Source organism: Python bivittatus, unplaced genomic scaffold (assembly GCF_059951505.1).
Source record: "Python bivittatus isolate LINGU-HERP-01145 unplaced genomic scaffold, Pbiv_v1 ctg000980_np1212, whole genome shotgun sequence".
In the NCBI taxonomy this organism is placed as follows: Eukaryota; Metazoa; Chordata; class Lepidosauria; order Squamata; family Pythonidae; genus Python; species Python bivittatus.
In genome coordinates this window covers 28,546,623-28,567,935 of record NW_028277125.1, presented here as the reverse complement: position 1 = coordinate 28,567,935, position 21,313 = coordinate 28,546,623, and the positions used below count along the sequence as shown (strand labels likewise).

General features: G+C 36.6%; 1 protein-coding gene across 4 annotated transcripts in view; it reads right to left on the bottom strand.

Annotated features, from left to right (window-relative positions):
* Window positions 1-21,313, bottom strand: part of TRIP12 (thyroid hormone receptor interactor 12) — a 106,403-nt gene that overhangs the window by 84,457 nt on the left and 633 nt on the right. The gene's annotated exons all lie outside the window — the stretch shown is intronic.

Sequence of the window (21,313 nt, the reverse complement as noted above, 5' to 3'; positions counted from 1 at the left end):
AAGATAATAAATTGGCTAAAAGATCTGTAAACTCCCAGCACTTTCTACCAGTTACACTACCCTGCCAATTTTTTCAAGATTTTTTTTTAGCACTGATGTTTGTGGAATTTCAAAGCAAATAATTTATTCAAAACATTATGTTAACTATGCTATTTTATATTTAGACATTTGTCGCATGTGAAGCACAGTCACCCAGCCCATTTTGCCTATGAAAATATCAATTATTCTTAAACAGAATACAGAAACACAGAGAAAAATAGCATCACTCCAAGTGATAGCACCTGCTTTTGGTGTGTACAAAGCGGAAAACATTTTTTCAAACTCAGGACAAAACAACTTCATTCAAAATGTTCTGACAGAGCAACATGAAGTAGCCAGCATGTCCCTTGTTCCAACACAAAGCTCAACGTATGGTGAGTTTGGGCATAAGAAACAATGGGAAAACTAAACCAGCCTCTTGCTTCTTTTTCATCTCAGAGACACAAAGTAAATGTAGTGGCAGTCCAGGCTCACTCCTACTGATCAAGCAAACTGCAGAAAAAATGGCTAATGAGATTACTTTTAATAAAAGTGTTAAAACAAATTCCCATAAGAAATAGTGAGAATGTAGGCCTTCCATCATCAATTGAAACATTAGTTTAGATTAGACTCTGTTACATAAAATGCTTCCTGGAATTCTTGGCTTTAACAAAAAAAAAAGTATTATATACTTCAAATAAATAATTTAAATAAACTTAGCCTATTAACAGAGGAAAAAATCAATTGTATTGTGGAGTCCTTGGGGTTCTCTGAGCTTGGTTCTTTTCTTGCAAATGTTTCATTACCCGGCTAGGTAACATCTTCAGTGGTAAAAATTAATTGTATTAAAATTCATTTTTCAATTAACACATAACAGCAACTCCTGGCCTTATGATAAAGAATCCAGAGTCAGGCACAAACAATGCTCTTATCCCCTATGGATTAGAAGCACTTGCTTCCTATGCATGAGAAGCACAGCAGTACACACAAACATACTTTTTCTTTACTTGCTTGCAAAATACCCACCTGCAAACCAGTACTCACCCATCTAAATTCTAAGTGCCCCATTAAAAAGAACAGTTAAAAATCACCTATAATTTACTTAGCAGACATGAAGCTGAAAACAGTAATTCTCTTCCATCTGGCCATGGGTTTAACTGTTTATTTCCTCTCATTCCCACATCATCCCATCCAATATAATCTAACAGCAACAAGGGCATGACTGGTCCTTATTGCTATAGTGGCTTGACTGGAAATTTGTGGGGGGAGGGGGGAACATCTCTATCAAAAGTTACAAAATAGTATCTTAAGGGTATACATAAAACTGAAATGACATTTTCATTCAAATCTATTGAAAAAGTTCTGCTAAACTGTTTTGGATCAGATTGACCATGATTCAGAAGAAATAAAACCAAATATATTCTCTTTTATTGAAAACCAATAACATTTTGGCTTCTGGGGAAGAAATAGTGAACTGAAGATGGAGCCAACGACCATGGCGGAATGAAGAGTGGCGAGTAGACATGGAGAGGACTTCAGATTGCCCACAAGTGCTCCAGACAGTTGCTCTTGAGTTGACTGCAAGACAGCGGTCTCCAGCAGGTTTAGAGCTCTGGGAGACAAGGGAATAGCCATCTTGCTCAAACCACAGTCGATGCCTTTAAGGACACTAGGTTTGCATACTTCCTTTTCTAATCACTTTCAGAAATGGCCTGTTAACTGCTTTTTAGCTATTAGGAATCTTTGGATCAACAAGTCTGAAAACACTGGGTGATTTTCCTTCAATCCTTAGCAAAAGAAGTTCTAAATACAAGTTTAAGGACATTTTAACTACAAATTCAGGAAAATGTGCACTTGCCTACACATTTTATTAACACCATAACTTTAATAGATATAGGGTCCTACAAACTTATAATTATTCTAGACACATATTTTCTAGGCCACAGGTTGTTTTAATATACTGCACTATATTCCCTGCTATTGTCTCAATTATGCATACAGTACTAATTTCAGCTTTAAAATAAGTTATTGCTAGCACTCTAGCACTACATCTGCTCTTGCTTATTCAAGATTATGAAAATGATGCTGGTATCTGTAGATTTGTAATGCCTTCCAGAAGTTTGTATATATATCTCATTAGTGACAAAATGCTAGGAAGAACTAAATACAGTATTCCATTACTTTTATGCAGGATAGAAGCCTTTGCAAATACAGTACTTTTGTAAACTTTTTCCACAGAACAATATGAGCTAGAAACATTAAGACAGAAACTGACATTAGCTATTAGCCCCTGAAATTGGTATTTTATTCCATGCCTGCAAAAACCATGAATATATTAAAAAGTTTAACGTTTAAATTAGTAAACTTACTGGAATCTTGCAGCAAAGAAAACAATAGTCAGATAAAACTTGGATTCTTGCAAACCTATTCTGCTCTCAAACTGTTCTCAAACATTGGAATGTAGTATTTTTTTGTAATTTTTTTAAAATCTAAAATGAGTCAGAAGTGCTGCACTTGTGGCTTCTAGAGTGAATTACCTGAGTGATCTATATAGAATAATTAAATAGAGAATCCCATTTTCAGTATATCAAGTAAAAACAAACTAATGAACCAGAAGTGGAGTTATGAAAGTAAATGAGGCACAGAGGCACCCGAGGGACAGGGAGTGAGGCACACTCCAAATCACTAGACCACATTTCTAAAATTTGGCTGACAACAAAACTCCAAATCACCAGACCACATTTCTAAAATTTGGCTGGCAACAAAAGAACTGAATTTCAACAGATATACGGACCATATTTTGGGAGTGGAGGAGAATTAAGCGTGGGGATGGGAGCAATCTACCATTCTAAGCACAAATTGTTTTTTAAAAAATGATTTCACCCTTTCTGGTGTATTACTGTCACTGTACCCTCTGGAAAATCATAAAGCACACAGATAATCCTCAGCTTACGATGGCAATTGGGACCAGAATTTCCATCACTAAGCTACACGGTTGTAAAGCACATCATGTAACTGCATCGCTTAGCAACCCCGCAGTTCCAGTTGCCGTCATAACCCCAGAACTGTCCAGGTCTTTAAGAGTGAAGAGAAGGCAGTTCTAAGCATGCAGGTTGACAGGTGTCTGAGTGCCATGGGAGGTGTCACAGGCAGGCACTCCAGAGCATGGGCAGGTGTGCAAGTGTTACAGGGAGACAGAGGAATGCCGCAGGCAGGCACTCATGAGCGGGGTGTGTGCAGGCAGTGCCGCAACCAGGTGCTATGGAGTACGGGTGGGTGAAAAAGTGGTGGGAGCGGAAGCAACTTCCAATTTCCTGCTGGCCTCCCATAGGCTTTGCTTGTGGGAAGCCAGCAGGGAATGTCAGAAATCACGATCACGTGACCGCGGCTCACTGCAACATCATAATCGTGAGCCAGGCACCAAGTGCCTGGATCATGACCTGGTCACCATGGGGCACTGCTTTTTCATGGACCGCAACAAGTTATAAGTCCCCCTCATTTAGTGCTGTCATAACTTTGATCACTGAACGAGTGGTCGTAACTTGATGACTTTTACATGCATGTTACCTAACCACCAGAAGTACAGTGATCAACTTTGCAATTCCTGAAATAGCTAGCTGCTAGCATCTGCAGCAAACCACAATTACGACAAAATGACAACACATACTTGGTGTCATCATTACACAAATGTTGCCCTTATGTTATTGCATCAGTCATCAGGACAGAAACTGCATGATTTGTGGGATGAAATTACATTGCACATCTTGTCATTTGCTCTTCCTGCCTCCCATCTGTGGATGCCCAACAGCCAGTGCTCCACTCTGCTGCAGTCACAATACATAGCCCATTCCATTCATTTATATGCTACATCCCTTTTCACAAATTGCAGAATATTTATTTTGTACTTAAAAACATGTGCCATAACTACAAAAATGTAAAATCTATCCTTAAGATGAAGAAAGATTGTTTTCTAATTAGAAAGCTACTTTACAATTTTCAAGTGAAGTCTAAATCTTGTCTAGCTGAACATTACAGAAGTGCTTCAATAATGGCTTGGTATAGTACATGATTTCAAAACACTTCTTAGTATACAACAATAGCCTTTCCCTATTGTATTGCTAGCACTTCCATCATAACTGAAGATGTTACCTAGCCGGATAATTAAACTTTTGCAAGAAAAGAACCAAGCTTAGAGAACCCCAAGGACTCCACACTTCCATCAGCAGCATTGCCCTTTAAGATACACTTTTTACCTAAGTCTCCCAACACTACGCCCATGGGCGACAATGCCTTTCCAATATCTGCCTTGGCACTTGCTAATCCCCCTGTCCCACACTTAGGTTTTAAAATATTATTTTAATTTGGAATAAAATTAAAAAGGGAAAAATTGCAAATTGCAAATCAAAGCACCAGCCTTCATTATCATCTCTATTTACAAAAATGCCCTTGAACTCCATGTATACCCCATAACTATTCTTATAAAACAAATACTAAGTGCTGGTGGTCCAGTATTTTGTTTGGTTTTCAAATGGAAAGGATTGAGTAATAGACACTCAGCCAACCAGCCAGCATAAAGATAGGAAATTATAGCCAGCCAGCATAAAGATTGCCGAGATACCAACTGAACAGGAGGACTGGCAAGTCACAGCCAATTACTGTATCTACTGTGTCTTCTAGCACATATTCACTATTTTTCCCAAGGTTAGCATGTTATATTAACAAGCTAACTAGGTTCACATATTATCTAAGCCATGATTTATTGAATAAACCATAATGGCAACGTGTACAAAAAGCAACAAGACCGTTTTTTAAAAAATGCTTAGCATATTTTCTAAACTGTATTTAAAACGTCTTCAGTCCAACAGCATAAAAATAATTATCTATAATTCCTTTTCATTCAGTACCCTTTACGTGTGTTAGTTTTTGCACATAATTTATATATTATTGTATCTTAAACTCACCTCTAAGTACAGTCGTGAAAGAGTAAGTTATAAAATATGGTTTTAAAAAGATCTGCATATACTTTTTTTTTCTTTTCCTTTCTTGGCCACCAAAAGTTGCTTGCTGATTCAAGGGCTCATCTAAATTAGCACATTTTATAAGCAAGGAATTAAACATCACTTATCAACAAGGAACGTCTTTGTACATGCTTTCCCCTTTTGTTTATGTACGTATCAGATCAACAGTATGCATATCATTTACATGCACGTGCATATATACAATAATTTCAATAATGTTTCATTTTAGACCATAATCATTTAGCCAAAATTAAGGCAGATTCTAACATAGCTTATTTTATACCAAGATGCATGTAGCTCATGTTTCAGAATTTAATCAAATGTATGCACTTTAAATCAGCAAGCTTTTAGAGAGCACAAGGTCTTTGGGGAAAAGGGAAGTTATTTCATGGGGAAAAGACTAGCTCTTCCTCTCTCTCTGGGCCTTCCTTCCATTCTCAACAATTCAAATACGTAAAAATAATAGTATAAAAATGCAATATGAAGGTACTATCAATATGTCTCAGATGTTTCAACTGGTATCAAGTTCACAAAGTGAGATTAATCTAAATCAGTATTTTATTCAGACATTTCTGAAAGTTAAAGATCTTCAAGAAAATATACATATATGCTTATCTTATTCTCAGCCCTCAACTAAATTTGAGGAAAATATTTAAGATACAGCTATATCCACTATATGGGCAATATACATAACAGAAAATAAATTTAGGGAAAAGAAAAGTAGAGAAAAGTACATGTTTTTAAGTTGTAATTTCAACTAAACATTTCAGATTTTAATCTGAATTACGTTTTCAGCTTTATTTTTGTCTCTTTTAATTTTTTACAGAAATAATGGTTGAACACCATATATAACATAGCTGTATACAGAGTTATATTTTAAATTCACTCTGAAGTCAATTTAAAGAAATTGATAAAAATCATCCAATTGTTTCCCTTTATTAACATACATTACCACTTAATGGTATGAATATTGCATGCTTAGAAAGTTCCCACAGGAAGGGAACTGCTTGGAATGTGGAAACTCTAGCTTTACCTAATACCTCCTCCTCCTCCTCATCATCATCATTTTGAGGAGGGGAGAGAATGAAGACACTGGTTCACATTAAGTCATAACATTATTGGTAGTTTTAGCATGACATATAAACCAAATCACTGTAGTTTGTCAAACACCATGAGTTCAAACAGTACGCTAAACTAAAATTAACAAAAAACAAAGCTGTATTTATGGCTCAGTGTTATTAAAAACTGTGTCTGTCCTATCATTGCTATAAAACTGATGGCTGGCCAGAATTTAATTTTTTTATCCTTTAAAAAATGTCAGAAACTTTATCAATCAATCAAGATCACAGGCACCATACATAGTGTGGAAAACATTTTAAAAATGGGACAGGGAATGGATTAATCTGCGGAAGCCAAAAAAATAAATTCAAATAGCAGAAATGCTGCTACAGAAGCAATTATACTATGCAACTATTCCTCTATCCCACCTTGGATTAGTTCATGGAAAGTTACAACTGGACCAAGGAAACAAAAATGAAGCTATGGAAAAGACACTCTATCAAGCTCAAAGTTCAGCTTAATATTAAGCCCAGTCACAACACTGATTGGTAGGTCATGAAAGTCTACTGACAACAGGTGCCAATCCTATCTATTCAGTCTTATCCAGAGCTTTTTAAATACTCACACAATACAATTCTTATTAGTCAGCTTTACTAAAACACACACACACATCTAACAAAATTTCCTTATCATTGACAGGAAGGGGGGAGTTTTTCAGTAAAAGCAGGAGAGAACCTATGAACCCTAGACTGTTGAGCAAACATAGCCCATATAGTTAGTTATGGTTTAGTGAGTTCTTTTAACTCACAGAATTAAGTTAATTCAGAAGAACATGGTTAACCAGGAGTAACCATATGGCGCAAACTAGTCATTAAGACCCAAGTTACCATCCTCCTACATTCTCTACTTTCTCTGATTTTACTCTTTGGGAAGAAACTAGAATGCAATAGACATTGCACTTCTAAAGAAGATGACCTGAAATGCTGGGTTTTATGTACAGACTGACAGAGAACTATCATTTTTGATCCAAGGGAGAAAAAATAGATAGATGTTGAAATAAAAACTAGAACAACCATCCTCTTTAGGCCCATTCCTAACACTGATACTATTGAGTAAGCAAGAACAAGTCCTGCTTCTTAAAATCTAATTTTATCTCCTATACTCTTCAATTAAATGATAGCTGGAGCCCATTTTCTCAAATACTATGTTTACTGAGAACGCTGCATCTCAACATCAACGTTTTTAATCAAGCCATTTAGGATTTAGGAACAGTAACAATTATTCTCAGAAAAGCAGAATCTGAATGTTCAGTTCCATAAGCAAAAGGCACATGGTCCATATACAGACATATAGACATAAATATCCCATCCTAAAGTATCTGTTGTTGTTCAGTCATTAAGTCATATCCAACTCTTCGTGAATCTTAAATCCTAAATCCTAAAGTATACCTTCTTTTGAATAAAATCTAATCATGCAGCAGGTCATAAAACAAACCCCATTTTGGAATATTTGAATGAAGTTCCTATGTTTGCAAGTAAGACAGAGAAGCACACAAAATACAAATAGTATGGCAAAATAATGCAAGTCTTAGTTTCCCAAATGAAGCATCATTAATTGTTTATACTCTGAAAATGCTTAACTGGCTACCCTGACCCTATGTAACATTTTCTTACTTCATCATAGCTCTTATGGAAAAAAAGCCCACAGCTGGTCACAACCTTTAGATGGTCTTCTCAAACTAAAACTGGAATTCTTATGTTTGAGCCAAAACACAGTTATCATTACTATAATTAACCAGGCAGACAATCCTTTTACTGCTCCACTTTTATTAGCGTGCACACTCAGTAATACTAAACAAGCAGTAAATACACCAACTGCCTTGATTTATTTTGTTGATATAGACTCACCCTCAAAATAGCATTTATTTATTTATATAATTTATAGGCCATCCAACTCCCAACAACTGATTCTAGACTATAATGGCTCTCCATCTGCACTTCTTTCACATCAGTGTCTACCACTGCAGAGTCATTCAATAGTGTTACACTAACCATATCACATTATTTCCAGAAGTCCAAGTATATCTCTCATAACTGCAAAAAGACAAAAAGAAATTTAATCATACAAAAATAGGCATGGATAACTCAGTAATAAAATCTAGTAGATTACATCAAGAAAGAAGGAGCAATTGTTGAAAGAACATTTAACCTTGTCTAGTCACCCCAATCAGGATACAATCCACCTAACTAAGCAGGTATTACAAGGAAATTGTTGGGTAACATATATAAAGAAGAAGCTGAGAAGTATGAATATTCATAAAAGAAAATTGTTATTGTGAGTGTTGAGAGGTGGACTGATATTCACTACAATTCCATCATACGGGCTTGTGCGTTATCAAAAGAAGTGACTTTCTCACTGAATAACTGATAGTTCAGGAAATGCATACCCTGCTACATATTTACACGAAAGAGCAGTAAAAGCATATCCAAATTTCAAAACTTTCCAATTCTTAGTACACATCGTCACAGATAATACTGCACATATATCCAAGACGAGGAAACAGAAAAAATGGACTCCCCAAATTAGTAGTGTATGACTGCTGTGAACAATTAATGTACCTTAAAACAAAAGTCAAGCAACAAAGGCTAATGCAGATATCAAAAAGTATTTTTGCAATAACCACTTCACAGCAGTTACTCTGAAGAAAGAAGGGGGAAGCAAATTAATTATTCCACAAACTATCCATTGGAACACATCAGCGGACTATATGGAAAGCTATTTCCAGAATGGGCCTATTCCAACAGTAATTTGAGAGTCAATTTGCTGTGGGAGTTATGATGTTGGGCTAGGACCAGGGAGACCCACATTAAAGTCCACTCTCAGCCATGGATACTCACAGGGTGACTTTGGGGCAATATGGGGTAATTTACCTGAAAGAAACATTGTGGGGGGAAAATTGAAAAAGAGAGTTCTATGTACATACCTTGTGCTTCTGGAGGAAAGGCAAGATATAAATCCAACAAATAAATATTTAAATGTGTCAACAACACAAAACCAATGGCACTGTCAAAACCTCAGTTCTCAGCATGGAGATAAAGAGAGAAACTGAACATTTGATAGCTGTCTTAAATAATGTTTATGTGGCTTTATACAGAGTACAGAGGAATAACATTTATTTTTTTATGCTGCTGAATCTGGGAAGGAACTGAATATAGTCTTGAGAAAAGGACAAAGACAGTTAAACTAAGTATACTTTAAAAAAAAATAGAACGAATACTATATCCAGTTCATTTTCTTTCAATACTCTCTATATACATTAGAAGAGTCAATATACTGTACTGGTGTAGGTTTTCACAGCCAGTGTCTGTTGGGCAGTATTGGGCTTTAGGGTTTAATGACTCTAGTCTAGAGAACAAATTTCCTGATGTTTTACCATCAACAGTGGCTGGCATCTTCAGAGGCAAAATGATAGCAGACCACTTTGTCTCTGAAGATGCCTGCCACAGTTGCCAGTGAAACATCAGGAAAGCTGGCTGGCTGACTTTGGGCCAGTCATTCTCTCTCAGCCCAACTCATATCACAGGGTTGTTGTTTTGGGGAAAATAGGAGGAGGAAGGAGTATTACATATGTTCGCCACCTTGAGTTATTTATAAAAATAAGAAAGGCAGGATAAAAAAGTCTAAAAAAAAATCTGTTCTCTAGGCCAAAGTCACTCAATCCTGAAGCCCAACTCTGCCCAGAACAGTCAATCCTTCACAACTTAAGAAGACAGTTAGCTATAGCACAGGCACCCAGCATTCATCGTTTCCTAATATTAGCTATAATACATTTCAGGGCAAAGGCGAGATGCTCAAGAAATATATATTTCCAGATGATGTTTTAAAGAAAGTCACACCAGTAAGAAATGGAAGACATTTTAACATATGGCTTCAGGAATCACTGAAGTAATCCCAGTTTTTAACAATAGTAGCTTCTCCTTCCTCTGAAATAATTAATTCAAAGTTGGGAATAAGTTTAGAACTGAAAAAGCAAGAAAGCTTGTCTTTATTTTTCAGATTCTAAATAAAGAGAAAGACATCTGAAGACTGAATTGACCACTTACGGACATGACCAGGATACATTCTTGGCATTACCTTTACCTTAAAATTTAAAAAATGCATGTTTGGTTTTTGCTAGATTATAATCTATTTATAGTTTGTTGAAGAGAGCCAGATAAACAAATTAGTACAATTTGAAACCGATGATGGCTATCTAGCTAGCACATAATGGCAAAAAAAAAAAAAAAATCCTCCTCCAAACATCCACAATAATTAATTGAACTGAAACTGATTCAGCTCCTAATGACTGAAGTAGTATACATCTGCTTGCTTAGTGCTAAAAACATCATTTTTATTCTTTCCTACTCAATGGAATTTTAGAAAGAAATTATATAAAAAGGCTTAAGGCTCCATCTGTTTGCCTATCTGACTGCCCATCATCAGGATAACTATCCAAAAACAGTATGGAACCAAATTTGGTACGGTGGGAAAAACCACCAAATAAAGACTGAGTTTGAAGATGGGCCAGATATGCCCTGTGGTTAGGAAGAAAAACATTTCAGAAAACATTTCCCCAATTTATCTGTTTATCTGCAGACAAAAGATAAACACATACACAAATACATGTATCCGATTAGACCTCCTCTAAAGTGCACAAATGCTTCCTGCTCATAAATAGGCCAGAAAGAATTCCAGAAGCCATGCTCTACATGCTATTCATACCCTGTTTGATGAAAATTAATGTGAAAAATAAAAACCTGACTCAAAATTGATTTGTATAGTCTATACAGTTAGAAAATGGTCTCTACCTATAGAATGAAAAATGTATATTCAGTTTACATCAAATAACAAGAATGCATTTTAGTAAAACTAGGGAATGCTTTGAATCTGAACTGGAGAGGTGTTCTAGAACACAATGAAGCAGCAAGTAGCTCTAATTTACAGCTTCATGTCTAGTATAGTAGCTGTATGATCCTAGAAACAGGCAGGGCTACTTTAATAAGCCAGAGACAGGTGCTGCATTCATGCAACCATATGTTTCTGAGTCATCACTTTTGATCAAATATGAAGCAATGCACAGTACTACTAAACCAAGTATTACCAAGGCACAACTCTATCAAGAAGGTACCACAAATGGTGCATTGGCCTTCACTAATGAAAAGCACACTTTGTTGTAAATTTCACACAGACACTGAAAGTCAGGAGTGAATATAAGAGTAGCTCAGCCCATACAAGGTGACTGAACTTAATGTTCTGGACGAACAAGTCTTGAAGAACTTAAACTTACCCCTTTTTGTTGCAGGTCACTGAAAAGATTATTCTTTCAGTAATGGATGAAGTCTGCATTATGGTCTCTTCACTGTTCTAAATTCTGCTACATCCTTTTATCTACAATCATTTGGAAGCAAACTATATCCTGTTCTTATCTCACCATGAAAATTTATTGCCCTTCTGAAAGTTTATGGACAAACTATAGAAAAATTATTCACATCATGCCATATTTTAGTTTTGAACCTTTGGTGCAGCTTTCTTTAACAGCTTGGTTATATGCAGTTTGAGTTATTCTATTTTGTTTTAGGATTATCTGCCAAAACTCACTTTTTTCCTTGTTTTAAAGAATTCTATGTTTGGTGCCAACAGATTCACCATTTCCAGTCAATTTAGTGGAAGACAGCCCAAATAAAAGCAAAAACAGTGCCACAGCACTGTTAAATTGATAGCTAAAATTAGCAAATCAGTATTGGAAATAGGCGTTGTTCTGATAAGACACAGAATTTTAATCACTGAACAAAAACAAAAGCTCTAAACAATAAAATTCTATTTCCCTTTTATCCCAATATCAAACACAGAATAATAATTTGCTAGCTTGATTTGTGCATGATCAAGTTATGGATTTTAACATGGCAATATTTTAAAAATTTCATGAACTCATATGCCAGTTATAAAGATTGCCATTCAAGCACTCTTTGTTGATGATTAGTGAACAATTCATTCAAGTTATAAAGTTTAATGTCTCTCAAACAGTTGTCAGTGCGCCTAAGCAAAGATCAGACATAAGTTTTAAAAAACGATTGATTCCATGATGTATTTAGCATAATTTTATTGGGCTATGTCATAACCTCAAAGAAGAACTCAGAGGACAAGAAGCCAAAACAGATAAAGAAAAGTGGGAAGAAGTGCCTTCTGCGTAATAAAGTATTTGTATTAGAGCTCCGCCGAGCATCTTCTAATTTTACAAGGACAACAAAACAGCAAGAGAACTGAAAGTCTTAGAAGCTCTAGAGTGTAGACAAATGCCATTTGGAATTAACATACTGGAGCTGATCACAGTCTGAATTGAGCTAATGCAAGTCATCTGGATTAGGTTTGAAATCTAGAATAAAAAGCTTCACTAGTTGAAGACCACCCACTGATAGAAAAGAAACAAAGGCTTTGCCCTATGTAGTTTCCATGATGGGCTGCCATAATCTTTGCCTTATCCTGTAAGACTGATTACATGGACTTGAACAATACCCCCACCTTCCTCTTCTTCTGAACCCTTTGTATAAAATTATTTTGCTACCTTGATTTACTTTAGTACTGTTGCTAAAAGATCCATCTCTGTTTCATTCCCTGGATGAGTGTTTTCTAGCAGAAAGGAAAACTTATCAAGTCCAATCTTCTTGCCAAGCAATGTGATTCCTTTGGGGAAGCTGGGCAGTCTAAGGCAAACACCTGAAGATCAGTTTAAACTTTTGTAATAGCCTTCTAAAATATTATGAACACAAAAACAGATCTCAGTAAACAACCGAGTATTCTCGAATATGTAACAATACTCAAGACTAAAAGAACAGTACTATAATTTAAAAAGGATATTTTCCTCCCTTCTCCCCATACAAGTCATGAAAATATTGAGGGCTGGTACAGTAGATTGGTCAAGTCTGCATATCTATATCTCATCTCCCACCTGTTTTCCAAATTAACAATCTATGCTTATCTCATTCTTAATTGAGTATCTATTACCCCAAAGTCATGCCTTCTCTATAGCAGCATCCCCCAGGAAATCTGGATGGCCCTGACCCTGTTAGCCTTTTGCAAAGCGCTGAAGATATGACTGTTTCCCCAAGTGTTTGGGACAGGAGATTAGGTGAGTTCTGCTGCCAATGTAATTTTCTGTAATTCCAGTTATATCCTATAGTGCCCAAAGTTAAAACAGTATGTTGCAGTTAGCATTTTGATCCTTGTATGCCACCCAGACTCACTGTTGTGAGAAGGGCAGCCATATAAATCATTCAAATAAAATAAATAAATACTGTTTCCAGCTATAAGTCCAGTTTGTTTTGGCTGTAGCTGCTTCAAAAGAGAGATGCAAATATCAGAAATTTTTTAAAGAGTTCCTTTGCCATTTAGTAGACTGCTTGACATTAGTATTATCAAATGCTACAACCCAAATATCTACAAAGCTCTGCATTGGTGAAAAAAGAATTACCAATGCTGGTCAGCTGGCAGTTAAGGCTAGCTGCTCCTGCAAATAACAACAACAACAACAATATAATTTATTAAACTTGTATGCTACCCAACTCCAGGCAGCTCATAACAATAAAATTCAATGAAATTTTAAAATACTTATTGGTATCTTACTTCTATTGCAGCGTGGTATTCTCCAATGTCAATAGAAGCAGTCAGGTTCTGTATTTGACAAGAGGGCTGGAGAACCAGAATTCACTTTTATCTACTTAATTTAGGAATGTGTTCTTCCTAGTTTATAACACTCTCTTCATTCCAAATTTAAATCACATGGCTTAGCTTTCAGTACCTTTATCTCTGGATACATACATTCAGAAGGAAGTTTGAGATTGATAAATTTTTCATATCATCACTGATCAAACTTGTCATGTAGCCAGAATGTTATACTATATTAATAATGCACATAACATATACTTTAACAAGAAAACCAAAGTATGAACTCTGCATTCCTCCAAACATCTCTCCTCCTTAAAATGACTATGAAAGTCACTATCAGGTTTTTACAGGAACATACTCATGTGCCTTGATTTTCTAAATGGTATATTAACAAGCTCATCTGAAGTAAAGGCGAAGTCCCTTCAGTCCAATGACTACCTTTGTATTACTTTATAACAGATGCAGTATCTGTGGAACAATTTCATACTAACAGGTTAGATTTCAAATAATGGACAAGAAATTCCAATCTCCAGACTGGCTGGAAAGCATTGTTTTTAAAAAAGGTACTCTGCAAATGCTCAGGAACATATAATCACTATTAACAATCTGCTCAGAAAGATTAAATAGAGACTCAGAAATCCTAGCTACCATGTACTGCATTTGATGTAATAAGGAGAGGGCTCTGCTCCAACAATCCTTGTAAAGCTCTTAGCAGGACTGCTTCAAAAGACAAACATTTTTATCATATATATTTAAGCTTTAATTTGACCAGTCAATTTATCCAATCAATTGCAGGGAAACTGCAGCAGGGAAGGAAATATAACTGAGATTTCATCCAGAGTGATATAATACTTCATTTGCCTCAATTGTTGTACTGATTAGCATTGTACTAAGAGAACAACACTCCATATTCTTCTATCAATCAGAACTCAAGCTTCTTTCTCTTTCTAGGTGCTATTTAACTAATTCTAACCTATCCTGCATGACCCCTCCTAAGAGATCACACAGGATAACAGAGAATATTAACAAGTATCTGGCTGAACTGTAAGTAGAAGTTTCTCATCCAAACACTGCAGTACCCTAAAAGACAGAGCAGCTTCCCATTTGAGGAATCTGCTATTTTATATTTGTGGATTCTTGCTATTAAAGGTTTTTCACGAACCAGAATTAAATCCAATTTATTCTGTATTACTCATTAAAACATCATACTTTGCCAAATTAAAACTAGCAACTAATACAGGGAGCAAGCTCAGAGTTGCACAAAAGTTATTTTTACAAGATTACAGCACCGGTAGATAATCTAGGGATCTAATATAATTGCACTGTTAAAGATAAATGGATAAAATCAAATAAAGTACCCCTCGGCATACGAAACCAATATAAGTCAAGCAGCATGCAAAACTGCTGCATCCACATGAGTTAAGGAAGTTCTAAGCTGGGAAATACTGAATTAACCTATCTCAAGTTTTGCTTAAAAACAAGTCCAAATATTTTTACCACAATTTAATTTTATATCAGTCTTGATCATTTTCTTGGTTATCACTATGTTAAGGCTTTCAAACAGAGGTCTCAAACTCAAATAATCACAAGTGATACATGAGGACTACATCATTAGCTTAATGGCCACAACACAGAACCCTTTTCAAACATTGATGCAAAGTCTCTAGTTGACCTAACAATGAAAAAAAGATTATCACATTATGCCATTAAACATAAATATATTAAATTTAAAAAAACTTTACTGTAAAACAGAGCTGCAAAGAAGAGACATTTCACTCTGGCCACTTAGCTGTCACAGTTTTTCATTAACATCAATATTTGGTTTGATTAGTCAGCATGTAATTTTTTTTCAATTTCAAACTATAATCTAGGGAACTCATCTAAGAACTGCTCAAATCAACTTTTCTAAGCGGACAGCTCCCCCTTCTTTCAGGCTTTTTCTCATTCACATTCTGTGTTCTTTTCTACCCTTGCCTGTCAGAGTACATCCTTCCTTTTCCTAGCAGGAAGGTTTGCTTGCTTGCCACTTTCCCATTCCTCGCAAAACAGAGAAACCCTCATGATAAGGCAGTCAGATCCAGCCTTCCTCCCCAGCTATCTCCTCCATTCCTCCCTTAGGAAGCCCTGGCCTTCTAGACCATCTTCTCTGGCCAAGCCTTGTTCTAAGCTGCCCCTGCCAAGAGCACAGGTGAGGATTCCCAGAGAGCTATGCTAATAGTGTAAGAGGCTTTGGAGTGCCAAATGTGCAAGCCCCACTGTTGCTGAAACAAGATGCCATGTCATCACCAACATGCCAATCCTCTTCTGGGAGTGTTTCGTAGGCACAGCCTGCATATCTATGCAGTGCACAGTACTCTTACATTGCTGCAGCATCCTCAGCTTCCACTAAGTATTATTGTAAGCCAGAGAAACTAACTTGGAGGACCATATGTACCCTATAGGCCATGAGTCTGTATTCCCTACATTGAAATTGAACATTTGAAAAGAAATGGTGGTTAGTGTTCTATCATAGCTACATCAACACAGAGACTAAAGTACCCACATTCAACCAATATTAAGTCACTGAAGGGGGATAGACAAAGAGGGAGCAGTTTGATAATGAAACAATAACTGTTGCTGATATTCAGTAACCTCAATATCAGACTATACCTGAAGATGCTACATTTAAGGTTTTCATACTTGATTCATTCACATTTAATCGAAAGTCCTTATACCATGGCCTAATTTGAGTCAACGCTATCATTTCTGCCAGAGTTTCTCAACTACTCATACATGTACTACTGGTGATCCATAGAAGTAATCTAAGTGGAATGTTGGCCCCAAAGGAGCCAACAAGAGAAGAAAACAAAGTGGCTGATCAAGGATGCTGAAAGAATAGGAACCAAGCATATCAAAATGTATTTCCTAGAGTCCAGGACTGAAGCAGCCTTTGAAAGTGTTGGTCTTACAAGTTAAAATAAAATAACAAGTTTTGTATTAGTTAAAAAATCTAATTTGAATGGAACTGAATTCCTGATAATTCATGGACACATCTGTGTAATTTTCTTGGCAACAATATGGAAGTGGTTTGCCACTGCCCTCTTCTGGGTTATTTTTTAACTTCTCAGGCTAGCCTACAGCTCTAGTTCCTAGTGACCTCCCAACAAAGTATTAACCAGATCCAATCCACTTTAACTTTCTGAGTTCAGCCGAAATGAACAAGGTACTTCACTCTTAGTGTTTGAATATATTCCTTGAATTCAGCTTAGGAGAAGATGCTAAAAGTGGCAGACACTGTTTCATCCACAGTTAGTTCTCACTCATGCTTACAGTTGTGCCAATAAAAATTATTGTTAGCAACATTATTGCAATTGTTATATAGTTAAAACACAAAATAACTGTCAATTGTAATAACAGAATGCTTTTATGTAAGTGTGTACATGTATATGTGTATGCACACATGCAAACACAAATAAATCTACTTGGGAAATGTGAGCTTTTTGTTTCCAGCTTAGTGGGACCCAGATTCTTTGACAGAGTGATTTGCAGGGTTTAATATTATGATATGAGAGATTTAGAACCACTGGTTTAGATAATATAATGCAGCTAGACATCTGTTTAAATAAATTAACAATATTGAGGAAGTTTTGATTAAGTCTAAATTGGCTTAGGCTAACTTTCTCCAATCTCACATATTCCAGATGTGCTGGGACTGCACGCCCCAGAATTTTCAACCAACATGGATAAAGGCTTTCTATGGTGAGTGGAAAGTCTAGGAACTACAGTCCCAACACACATAAAAGCCACTAGCTCAGGGAAAGCCAGCTTAGACATATGCATACTACAAACCATTTTTTTTTGTTTGTTTTTACTGCCAACAACAGGAATAAGAAATGAAAGATTTCTGAGAGCAGTAGTTTGGAAAGAATACCCCAAAATGCCTAAGATTACTAATATCAACCACCTCATAGAATTATTAGAATTCCATAGGAAGAAGAAACAACAAGTTTACCTGTACAACAACAGAACAGGTTGTATACAATATAGCTAAAACTTTAAATAAAGTTTAAAATATTGTAGTACAGGCAAGATACAATCTCTAGATGCTATTAATAAGTTTCTCTATTATGTAGGGATGTTCTTACTGTCAGAGCCCAAGCGCCCATAACTCTACATTGTTCATTAAAAATTTTCATCATCTCAGTTTTAACAATTCCTTCACCCAGGCATCTTCAAATCAATTGCATGCTATGTTAAACAGCTTCATCTAACTGAAGGAATGGCAGGATTTGTTTATGAGAATGACCTTTTCATTTATGTTTCTGAATGTAAGGCCCTTGGTGGAAGTTACTTATTTCAGGGTATTGTATTATTTCAAGTATAAAGAGAAAAACTGCAAATAAATATAAGTCATTTGAACCTGTTTACACTGTCTTCTTTTCCCCTGACACAATCTGGTGCTCTCAGACATGCCTTTTAAACAGCCCAAAGCATAAGGCAGAAAAATATTCTCAACTGAAAAGTATTTTCAGTTCCTAGGTGCCAGCATCACATTCACAAAGCAAGATAACAAAGCATCCAAAATATTTCCATATATCCAACACTAGAATCTACTATCCTAACCCATTTAAAATCAAGAATACACACATAATTTACTACAAATATAACAAAGTAACATTGCTAATTTGTTATACTTTTCAACTAACCTGTATCTACACTGTTTTTATTAGGCTTTACCTTTCTCATCACCATCTTCTAACACATCCCCAGTGCTTTGCTCATATCATACATTTTCCTTTATAGAAGCTATTTTTATAGTTCTTATTTGATTAGAGATTGCAGTTCCTACACTTGGGAAGAGCCAGCCAGCCAACGGAGGTATAGCCTTCTGCCTAGGTACCATTCTTACTCAGTATATCCTCTACCCAGTGTGTTCATCTGACAATACAGAGAAAAAGAAGAAGAAAGAGTGTCAGCATGGGACATTCAAAAGAAAAAGCACAGGAAATTTTCAAAACACAAGAAGCAGTGGAACAGCACCTGTTAGTACAAGGCTACTATGTACCAAGTGGCTAGGATAAAGACCACCTTCTATTCAAGCACACACTCCTTTTTATCTTTTAAGCTTCTAATGCTTTTCTGTAATGTAAACAATTTGATACAAGTGTGATTATGATTTTAAAACACCATTTAAGAAACAGCAGAAGGTTATAGCCTGAACCTAACCAGAAGCCCCAGCAGTTTTAATACAGCATATGCCCAATTGCATAAAATTGCAGCCCTAATCTGTGTTCAGTAAGAATGACATCAATTTAAAATTACAATATAAGTGAGTGAAAGGTTATTAACTAATGGACTGAATGTGTAATTTGTACAAAATAATTCTAAGAACCCCATTATTCAAGTTCTTAATAAACTTGAATTAATTTACTAGCTATCCTCCCTCAAAAGAGATCCAGTGTGGTCTACTGGTTAAGGCACCAGGCTAGAAATCAGGAGACTATGAATTCTAGACCTGCCTTAGGCATGAAAACCGGCTGGGTGACTTTGGACCAGTCACACTCTCTCAGCCCAACTCCCCTCACAGGGTTGTTGGTGTGGGGAAAATAGGAGGAGGAAAGAGTATTAGGCATGTTTGCCGCCTTGAGTTATTTATAAAAACAATAAAGGCAATATAAAAAAATCTAAAAAAAAAGAAAGCTATATTGATATATTGAATACAATTCATGAAAACTAAATGTTTAACACTTAAAATTTCAAAAGTTCTGAAATGCGATTTTGCTGGACAATAAAATTAAAATTTGACCCCCTTCCAAAAGCAACATTTCTGTTAACATGGAGGCAGACTCTAAACATGTCACCAGTTGGTTAAAACTTGTAAAGAAAAGGATTCCTTATTTATAGATTACAGCATCAGATTAAACAAAGAACAAAATCTAACCCTTTTTTTAAAAAAAGCCTTTGACAGACCTGACACTGACTCTTGTGATAATACCACCATGAAATAGGGAAACGACTTGGTCAAAAGAGGAATGGGATGTGGCTTTAAAGCTGCATCAGTTCAACACTTAGGTTAATGAACTGGGCTAACAATATAAAGCTTAAAAGTAAGGAATTCTCCGTGAAATTATTAGAACAGGGCTACACTGACAAAGTAATCCTGAAATTAAGTCTAACAAATTCTAGAAATATTTCTGAAATGCATTCCAGACACTGAACACATTTACTGTAGTCCAATGCCAAGCACTCATTTCTTTTCTCGGTAAATGCGACATAGTCAGGCCTAGTATGTAGGCCTCTGTAATACAGACAGAACCTTTGTTCCATACACCGATGTTTCTTCCTAAAGCTCTTGACAAAACTTTCCACTCTCCCCGCCTTAATGTTTTCTTGTTCCTAATGTAAACTTTTTCAAATTCCTGATGCCTTTTAAACCCACTAGGAAGAACACCCCCACCGCGACAGGACTGCCCATTAGGAGAAAGGAACAATAAAAGTTGTACAGCAGGCAGCTCGGCCTGCAAGGCTGGCAAAAGCCTCGAGATCAGTTTGAATGTTAGCCCGGTACTAGTCGGCAGAAGCTCAAAAGCTGTCGTGCGAGAAGGAAGGGGAGAAGAATGCGAATATCTAAATACGACGCGTTATGCAAACAAACCACAAGCTAGGCTAGTTTCTTCTCGAATATACCAGTAATACAAACCAGCTCTAAAATTACAGGGTGAAAACAATCTGCTCCAGTATTAGGATTCAGCACCTAAGGGAATCTATTAACGATCACTCTTGCCCCCCTCCCCCCGCTGTACACAGTATGATTTCCCCTGCTTTCGGTCCCAAAAGCCAGCCCAGCATTAAGGCAACTGATAATTTAGCTTTTCTTTTCTTTAAAAAAAAAAAAAGTGGTGTCGTCTGGTTGGGAAGGATTTTTTTTCTTGCTTCTCCGAAGTGTATTCAAGGGGGCTCAATAATAGCATCCAAGAAAAAATAAGAGAGGCGCGGGGAAAATAGTGATTAGCTAAGGACCTGAGGAGAAACGAGGCAGAGCCGAATACAAATCGGATTCAGGATCAACATTAAAGCTGTCCTTTGTATTTAGTAGCCACACAAACCATTAAGACAATCCTTCCTGATGGTGGAGAGCAAAGTAGGAAAAGGGGTTAAGATAGGCCCAAACCTCAGAAAAGAGCCCGAGGCAGTCCTATACAGTTTTCTGTACCGTCGGAACAGCGGCCTATAAATTAGGTCTTCAAATTCACCCCTTTAATACATCAGGGTTAGCAGAAGAAAGACAGGAAAAGAAAGGAAGGGAAGGGCTGAATCACGATAAGCTTCGCCCAGACGCTTGGCCATTTTAGCAGCTCAATTTCTGCCACCCTGGCTTCCCTTTCGTCACTTCTTTTCTGTTGGGGAACACCTTGACCCTGGGAGCGTTCCCCACCTCAGTGTAAAAAGCACCTTCTTTCACGGCGATTACTTCCTCATACCTGCATAAGGCCTCGACCCATGAGACAGCCAACTCCCCCTCTGCCCTTCTTCCCCTC